The following is a 9,184-nucleotide window of genomic DNA, read 5'->3' as shown; positions in this document are numbered from 1 at the left end:
TTTATTAAGCCACTGAGATTTCTGGATGTTTGGTGGTGGTGGTGGGACAGCAATTAGTGTTAATAACTCTGAATAATATAAATACACTTTAGCAAAAATATTGATAATGAAAAATTATAATTTTATAATTAACTATTAAAATATTTTTATTTTTAAAATATATTTTAGATATGTAGATATAACTACTCTTTTAACTTACCACAAAGAGGTTTAAGCTTTTGCTATTTCTTTGCAAAGACATCAAAATTCATAATTTTCACAGTCTATTATTTAAAGAATAAGAAGAAAATTCTACTATTTTTTTTTTTAGTGAAGAGATCAGGAGAGCTATTCCATTTGGCAAACATTGATTTTCAGCAGGGCCTATTTTTCCTCAAATTCAAGGAACACAGAACAAGTTAATTCAGAAATGTGGGTATAGATGACTGTCTAGAAATAATTAATGATAACTTCTGAAGAGCTGTCATAGGTAATATGATGTGTTTAAATTAATAACAGTTTACATCACCCATATTGTTTTCCACGAAAGCTGCTGTTCCATTCTATTTGACCTTAATTGGTATAATTGATAACAGCTACAGCTTGGAGTGTTATTTTAATCATGTCGGTAGAGGTCTCCTGACAGAAGAAAATAAAATCACTGTTGTGAGTTATTTATTATTAGTCGGGAAATAGAAAGGTAAAAGAAATGACTGTTTTATTTTTAACCTGCAACTTTGGGACTTCTAAATTATAACAGGCAATTTACTAATGGGATTAAAGGGTTTGTGCTAATTGCTAAAAAAATTAATGAAAAATAGTTCATAATGTAATTTGACATAATTGAAAAAATGAGAAAATTAGTTGGTTGCAGGTTAGAGATATCAATAAACAATTCAAGATGAAGAGAATATTCTAAAATGTTCTAAATGTTAGTATGACTCCTGGTGAATAAGATTTCTATGACAGATATGCTGTTTAGCGCTGATTATTTACAAGTTTAATTTTTAAATTTGAAGTACAAATTGAAAATTATGCTAGTTATAAATGTGACTATTTCTTGCTGATTTTAATGGGTTATTCAGTGTGTGCATGGTTGCTGTGTGTAACTGGGGTTAAATGTTGAAAAAAATGGATATTGCTAGTTTAACAATCTTTTTGTGATAAAACACAGAGTCAATAGTGAGTCTCCTAAGCCCTTTTTCTACCAAATATTGCTGAATTATTACAAGATAATGAGCTGGTCTTTCCAATAAAATATTTTGTCTTTCACCTTTATCACTACTTTCAGAAATTTGTTTCTGTTTTTTAAAAAATAATAGGAAGGCAAAATTTATTTTAACAATACGAACTCAGGATTTTAATTTTTTGGGCAATTGAAAAATGTGTACTATAACTACCTATTGAAGAAATCTGAATTCTGAGCCATTTCTTATTTCTTGTTTTGTTCTTGTTTTTTAAATTTGAGTAACATTCATACTCTACTTTATGACTTGTAACAATTGAGTCATTATGATACGTTTGTATTTTAGTGTGTGATATGGTTTGGCTCTGTGTCCCTATCCAAATCTCATCTTGAATTGTAATCCCCACATGTCAAGGGAGCACCAAGGTGGAAGTAATTAGATCATGCTGTTCTTGTGATAATGAGCGAGTTCTCACAAGATCTGATGGTTTTATAAGTGTTTGGAAGTTCCTCCTGCATTCACTCACTCCATCCTCCTGACCTGTGAAGAAGGCATCTGCTTGTCCTTTGCCTCCTGCCGTGATTAAAGGTTTCTTGAGGCCTCCCCAGCAATGAAGAACTGTGAGTCAACTGAACCTCTTTCCTTTATGAATTAATCCATAACTCAATACTGTCTCACTTTTCTTCTTTGATTATTCTGCTCTAACTCCTAGCAACAAAATTTCCCATGATGCAGTGTTAACTCCACCAGTGCACACAAAGATCATGACAAATATTACAGGACATAGAATGGTGCCTGGCTCATGGCAGTTCAGAAATTAAAAAACAATATTAAAAAAAAATCTATGCAGTTCAACTGTAACTTAGACTTCTTTAGAAGCTCTTTTACTTAGCTTACCCATAGCTAGTGAAATCACTACAGCAGTGGACATGTTTGGGGGCCTCCTTTCCCACCCCTGTCCTGGATTGTCTCTAATTCAATTCTTACATGTCTGTATCTTCTTAGCTTTCGTCTATCATGGGGGAAAAAGTGTTATTCACACTCACTAAAGTTCTTTTTTTTTTTTTCTAAATCCTTGCTTTTATCACTTTTCTTATTCCAGAACTTTGCTTCCAAATTTATTATCTTCCTGTCTAGCACCACATGCCTCTTCAATTGCGCTTGTTCCCCTCTGCATGCAAATACACGCAGGGCTTGACTTTTCTGAAAATCAAAGCAAAAAGAGAACAAAGTAGTTCATTTTATTCAACTGCACTTTCTCCCAGACAATCTGGTTTTCTCCTTTCTGCAACTGTACAGAGTTACAAGTAATGGGAAATATTCAGTAAAGTTTTATCTCTGGTTTGTAGTCAACACATATTGGGCGAAAAAAAAAAAAAGTTAAATACTTTTAGTTTTCCAGTTGTCTCAAACCTGTGACCCTTATTTCTTGCCCCAGTATCAGCAGACTATTTGGTTCCTATTTTGCAAATAATAGTATTTATTTATCAGAACTCCTTCAATTCATTACCTCCAAGATTGCAAATTCACCTACATTTGCTCCCACTGTTTTCCCTTCCTTCTCTGTTACAATGAAAGCTTTAACTATATTTCCTCTTGCCTAAGGTAAAATTCACTGGCTACCAGAGTTTTTATATCTCCTCCTACTCTCCCAATTCATCCCTGGCAAAATTTTAATTAACTCAAACCTGTACAATATTTAAAACAAAACAAACAAAATAAGTTAAAAAATAAAACTTTCCCCAGATGCCACATTTGCATGTCATTTTCCTTTACATGATCAGTTTTTAAAAGAATAATATACAACTTTCAATGATTTCAACTTAAACTTTTATTTTCCTGTTCGTGGGTTTTCTTCTACATTTAAAGTTCTTTTTAGTCTTTCACAGGCTTTTCTTTTGTCTTTTTTACCAAGAAACAGTGTTATCCATGCTTGTTTCACAGACCCTGCTCTTTCCTCTCTCAATACTTCCTAGTTAATCTTGTCCATTTCTTCATCCAGATATAGATTCCTTCATTCAAAAAATGTGTTTTAAGTCTAGGCACTACTCTAATTGCTGGTGATATGAAGTAAAGAAACTATAGTATATATGAGTGATGAAAAGTATGTATATGAAGGACGCCAGATATTATCTTCTATAAAGATCAATAATGAAGTAGCAGCTAGGGTAAAAAATCTAAGATATAAGCATTCTATATTCTAAGCCAGAAAGAAACTTCATGTAGTTTGGCTGCAGTGATGGAAGGTAAGAATAACATGAAGTGATGTTGGAAATATAGGCAGCTCTCAGATCATAGAGGAGGTTTTTCTAGAACTCTGGGTAAGAAACAATTGTGGTTTTACTTCCAAATACGTCTAGCTTTCTGCCAGACTTACTTCCTGACTGGTTTGTTAGGAATTTTTAATACAATGCACTTTTACATTCATAAACTTGATACAGCTCAAATAATGAAATTATATAATATTTAATGTAAAAGCTTTCTAATTTACAACTAAACTGTTTTTTATTCAACATATTACACAACAATATAAAAGGTATTTGCTTTGGGACAATATGCCAAATTATATCTTCTATATCGAGCAATAATTACATAAAGGAGTACATTTTACTTATGTGTGCAAACTGAGATAAAATTGTTTAAATATTTAACATTCTGTTTTTATTCTCATTTACCTAAGTAATAAGTACTATGTCAGAAAATCAAGTGGAAGAGGAGACTGGAAATAGGCAAGGAATCTGTAACATAAAATCAATATTTAATAAACTTTGCATTTTAAGAAAAGAACGAGTAAAGGATGAAATATGTCCTATGCAGTAGATTTAACTAAAACTTATCAATTTCAGACCTGAATTTCAATTTGCTGAGCAAACTTTCTCTATTTGGACATGTTTTCTTCTTTTCTGGCTCAGCTTCATCTCTACTGATGCCTAAAGGATTTGTGTGAGTTGGCTTACATTTACAAAGCACCCAGTGTGAAATGGCATTTTATTCTCTGTGCATCCAATTTTTTCTATTCTCTTTCTTTGTTGTTAGTTGGAAATTGACAGGAGTTTCACACTGCAATGCAGGTCATCAAAAATACCTATCATGGAATAAATACATACTTTCTTTGATTAAAAAGTAAATTGTAGCAGAAACTGGTTGTCAGCTTCTGACCATCCAGATGTTGTCACAAAATTTAAAAAATGAAAAGGACTTAGGAAACTCCATCATCACTTAAAGTAAAATAATAAAATTGAACATGGCTATTTAAATCAGTTAATCTGAAATTGATCAAAACCTATCTAGGTATATATAGAGTACGTATTTTAAAATGGAGTGGGAAAGACAGAAAAAAAAAAAAAGAGAGAAAAACAGAGAAGAGTGGTTCCTTCATGACAAGAAGAAATTTGAAGTAATTGTTTTAACCAAGAAGTAATAGCACTACTAAACAACTTCAAGTTACATATATAATCAGTTTGTCAACATTCTATTGTTAAAAAGCATTAGCTTGCATTGTAGTTTTTAAAAAATATATAACCTGCCATGTATCCAAAGATCCCCCCTACTCTAAATTTTTATGAAATCTGTTTCACTTTCATTTCATAGACTGAGTATAAAATAAAGTTGTACTGCAAAAAAATAGCAAATGAAGTCAATGGGAGCTACTGAGAGATACAAAGTTATGTTAGATATGATCCTTGATTAGGAATATTTATGTCATTTGTTTCAGTCTAAGGAGAGATATCTAAGAACAAGTAAATCAGTTCAAAACAGTGGGGAACTTGCTCTAAATCAGTTATTTATTATGTGCTCTAGAGTCATAGAAGAGAGACTCAAATTCAATCTTGCGGGAGCAGAAGGTAGTAGTAAGAGATGTTAACTCTTTTTAATTCTACTTTTCAATCCTTTACAATTTATCAAGTGGTAGTGCAATGTGTTGGTCCTCTAAGTCATTCACACTCAAGGGCTCACTAACAATGAGAAGTGTGACATACAGACAATCTCAAAGGGTTGCTAGAGGAAAGAGATAACATTAAGCTGATCTTTGTAACTGAAAGAGTCTTGCAATTACTTTCATAGATAAGAACCATTTATCATGAGCTCATTTATTTTTTATCAGTGATGTTTTCAAGCCTTTAAAAGTTTGCTAAACTTGACTCTTAAATATGATAAATAATTTCCTTGTTTACATGACCAATTTGCTTGGAAAATGATTTCTGTTTTATACAACATAGAAAGTCAATTCCAATTCATCATACTATGATTATGCTACTCTAAAATACATTGTACTTGAGTGATATGTTCCTTGGTGTAGAAATATTTCTGCTTTTACATTTGTGTGCTTCTCACCAAATTTATGAAACAGTATTTGTGTGGATGTATCGTCTAGTTGATTTTATTGTTGTTGTTTTGTTTTGAAAGACAAATTATCCTCTATTTTCATCTGACCTCTGTATATTGATGTGTGATATATTTCAGGATGACTGTACAATTCTGTAATAAAGTGTTTCCACTGTAATAAATAAAAAGCAATGAAACATACTCTAAAATATCGCACTGTATTTCTTCACATATTATAAATAAACCTTAGGAGAATTTGATTGCCTCTATTGTACAAGAATCCATAATTTGTAGGAAATTGACGAGGAGACAGAATAGACAGTTGCAGGGGTTTTTTTTGTTTGTTTGTTTGGTTGGTTGGTTTGGTTTGGTTTGGTTTTCGAGATACAGTCTCACTCTGTCGCCCACGCTGGAATGCAATGGCGCAATCTCGGCTCACTGCAACCTCTGACTCCCAGGCTAAAGCTATTCTCTTGCCCCGGCCTGCTGAGTAGGTGGGATTACGGGCACATGCCACCGTGCCCGACTAATTTTTGTATTTTTAGTAGAGACGGGGTTTCACCATGTTCCCCAGGCTGGTCTCAATCTCCTGACCTCAGGTGATCCACCTGCCTTGGCCTCCCAAAGTGATGGGATTACAGACGTGAGCCACCGCACCAGGCCAGCAGCCTCTTTTATTTGTTGTTGCTATTTACTTACTGATCTCACCCGATTCATTTTCTACCTTAGGAAGATTACAGAACCTGAGACTGCCAGTCAACCAGTGATTTCAACAGTTGACACACTTCTGTTAGATCTATTTGAATTGAGGAACGGTGGTATGAGGGATGAAAGCTAAGGGATCAAGGTTCCAAGAAGCAATGACAAGTTTTACCTTGAAGAAAGGAATTCAGGGTCTAACTCTTGCCGCACATTTTGTGAATCAAATTCTCCTAAGGTTTATTTATAATTTGATGATTTTTTAAAAAGTTCAGCTGTTTTAATTTAATTAGATGTTTCAAGGATTACATTTATTTGAATTATGCTACAGAGTCTTTATATCTAACCTATTTCTATTGCCATAAAGTTTGAATTCTTGTGTGCTTACACACTGGAGCAAAACACTGATTCTGAAAAAGAATAATTCTCACGACTGAATATGAAAGCTACTTTGAGGCTAAGATTCAAAAAAATTTATTTAAAAATAGATTTATCCTAGAGTTTCATAAGTGATTGAAATAGATTAATGAAATATTATAGCAATGCAGGACATACATAAATTTCTGTTTAGGAAGTCACAGGAGTTGATGTTGACTTTTCACCTATAGGCAAATATTCTTGTGAATACTGTATGCTATCAATTCTAAGATTCCATCAATATAAGATACATCATAAACCTTGATTGTACATTTTGTCTGCAAAACTGCATCAGTGCATGTAGCAATTTAAGATGGATCTTGATTTGAGAAATATTAAAATGAGAAAAATATTTTAATATGTGAAGAAATACAGTGCGATATTTTAGAGTATGTTTCATTGCTTTTTTATTTATTACAGTGGAAACACTTTATTACAGAATTGTACAGTCATCCTGAAATATATCACACATCAATATACAGAGGTCAGATTGTTGAAAAATAGAAATTGTTTTCAGCTTTCCAAAATGATTTTTGCTGGCAAATAAGCTTTTTTGTTGCAAACTTGTATAAGTTCACTCTTTAAGCTGATTTTTTCAATCAGTAATGTTCTGCTGATTTTGTGAAACAAGTTGTTATTGCTTTTGGCATTTTTTGAGAGAGCTTGAAAGAAACGATCATTTGCATACTCTACTTTCTATCTGATGGTTTCTAAAGCTATTAGATTAAGAGAAGAAGAAAAAAACAGCAAAATCAAAATGTATACTTATTCCAACTGTCAAAACTTATCTGCATTACCAAATATCCTAATATATTTAAGAAGAAATGACCAAACTTTTAATCATGCCATTGTTTCTTACCTATTCAAAATGGAAAATACATCAAATGTCATGCATCCTATACTATGAATTTAATTGTGATCTTCCAAAAAACTATGTTTAAATTTTGACCCTATGTACCTGTGAAGATGACCTTGCCTGAAAATAAGTCTTTGTAGATTTAATAAGGTTAAGATGAGATCATTACTGTGATCCTTAATCCAATATGACAGGTGTCCTTATAAAAAGAGAAGAGATGCAGACACATGAGAGGAGAATGCCATATGGCAATAGAGCCAGAGATTAGAATGCTGAAGATGCAAGTCAAATGATATTACCAAATGTCAGCAAACCACCAGTAGCTGGGAAGAAGGAAGGAAGAGTTCTCCTCTATAGGTTTCAGGAGCATGGTCCTGCCATCACCTTGATTTCAGACTTGTAGACTTCAAAACTGTGAGACAATAATTTTCTGTTATTTTAAATCACCTAGTTTGTGGTACTTGTTATGGCAGCCATTAGGAAATTGATAGATATCATCTGGTCTTTATCAAAAATAAATGTAGTTTTAATTCTGATTTAAATTAGGTTTGGTTTAAAACTGAATATAATAATGTCCAACACTTCACTTGAATAGTAAGTTAAGAAAGGTTGTTAGGCTGGGTATGGTGGCCCATGCCTGTAATCCCAGAACTTTGGGAGGCTGAAGTGGGCAGATCACCTGAGGTCAGGAGTTCAAGATAATCCTGACCAACATGGAGAAACCCCATCTCTACTAAAAATACAAGATTAGCTGGGCATGGTGGTGCATGCCTATAATCCCAGCTACTCGGGAGGCCGAGGCAGGAAAATCGCTTGAACCAAGGAGGCAGATGTTGTAGTAAGCCGGGATTGCACTATTGCACTCCAGCCTGGGCAACAAGAGCAAAACTCCATCTCAAAAAAGAATAAAAAAAGAAAAGAAAAAAAAGAGGAAACGCTGTTATGTTTTGATTATGGGAATAAAACCTATATTATTTTTAACAAATGTTTTCAGTGTTCTATGAAGCAATTTTAAATTAAATACCTAAAATAGTATATACACTCATTCCTTGGTGTCCATGTGGTATTGGTTCAAAGACTCCCCATGAACACCAAAATCTGCAAATGTTCAAGTCTTTTATGTTAAGTGGTGTAGTATTTGCATATAATCTATGCATATCCTCCTCTATACTTACGTTCATCACTAGATTATTTAGAATACCTAATATAAATTATATGTAAATAGTTTCTATGCTGTATTATTACACTTGTAATTTTTATTATTGTATTGTTATCTTTTATTTATTTATTTATTTTCAATCTGTGATTTGTTGAATCCAGGGAGGTGATATCTGTGGATATGGATGGGTGACTGCACTTACTTACTTTTATATAAAGTTGTTCATATTCAGCCTTTATGCATCTTTAAAAGAAATTGTTTTACTTTCAGATGTACATTACATCTTTAATGTATATCTCTCCTCTACCAAGGAAGAAGGAAAGATACATATTGCAAGAAAGGTTGAATTCATATTGATTAGGTAGGAAAGTCGAATTTCTTTTTTCTTTTTTTTTTTTCATTTTTTTATTATACTTTAAGTTCTAGGGTACATGTGCATAACGTGCAGGTTTGTTACATATATATATTTGTGCCATGTTGGTGTACTGCACCCATCAACTCGTCAGCACCCATCAATTCATCATTTATATCATGTATAACTCCCCAATGCAATCCCTCCCC

This window comes from Rhinopithecus bieti, unplaced genomic scaffold, assembly GCF_001698545.2.
Source record: "Rhinopithecus bieti isolate Rb0 unplaced genomic scaffold, ASM169854v2 scaffold_11966, whole genome shotgun sequence".
NCBI classification, from domain to species: domain Eukaryota; kingdom Metazoa; phylum Chordata; class Mammalia; order Primates; family Cercopithecidae; genus Rhinopithecus; species Rhinopithecus bieti.
This window is presented reverse-complemented; position numbering follows the sequence as displayed.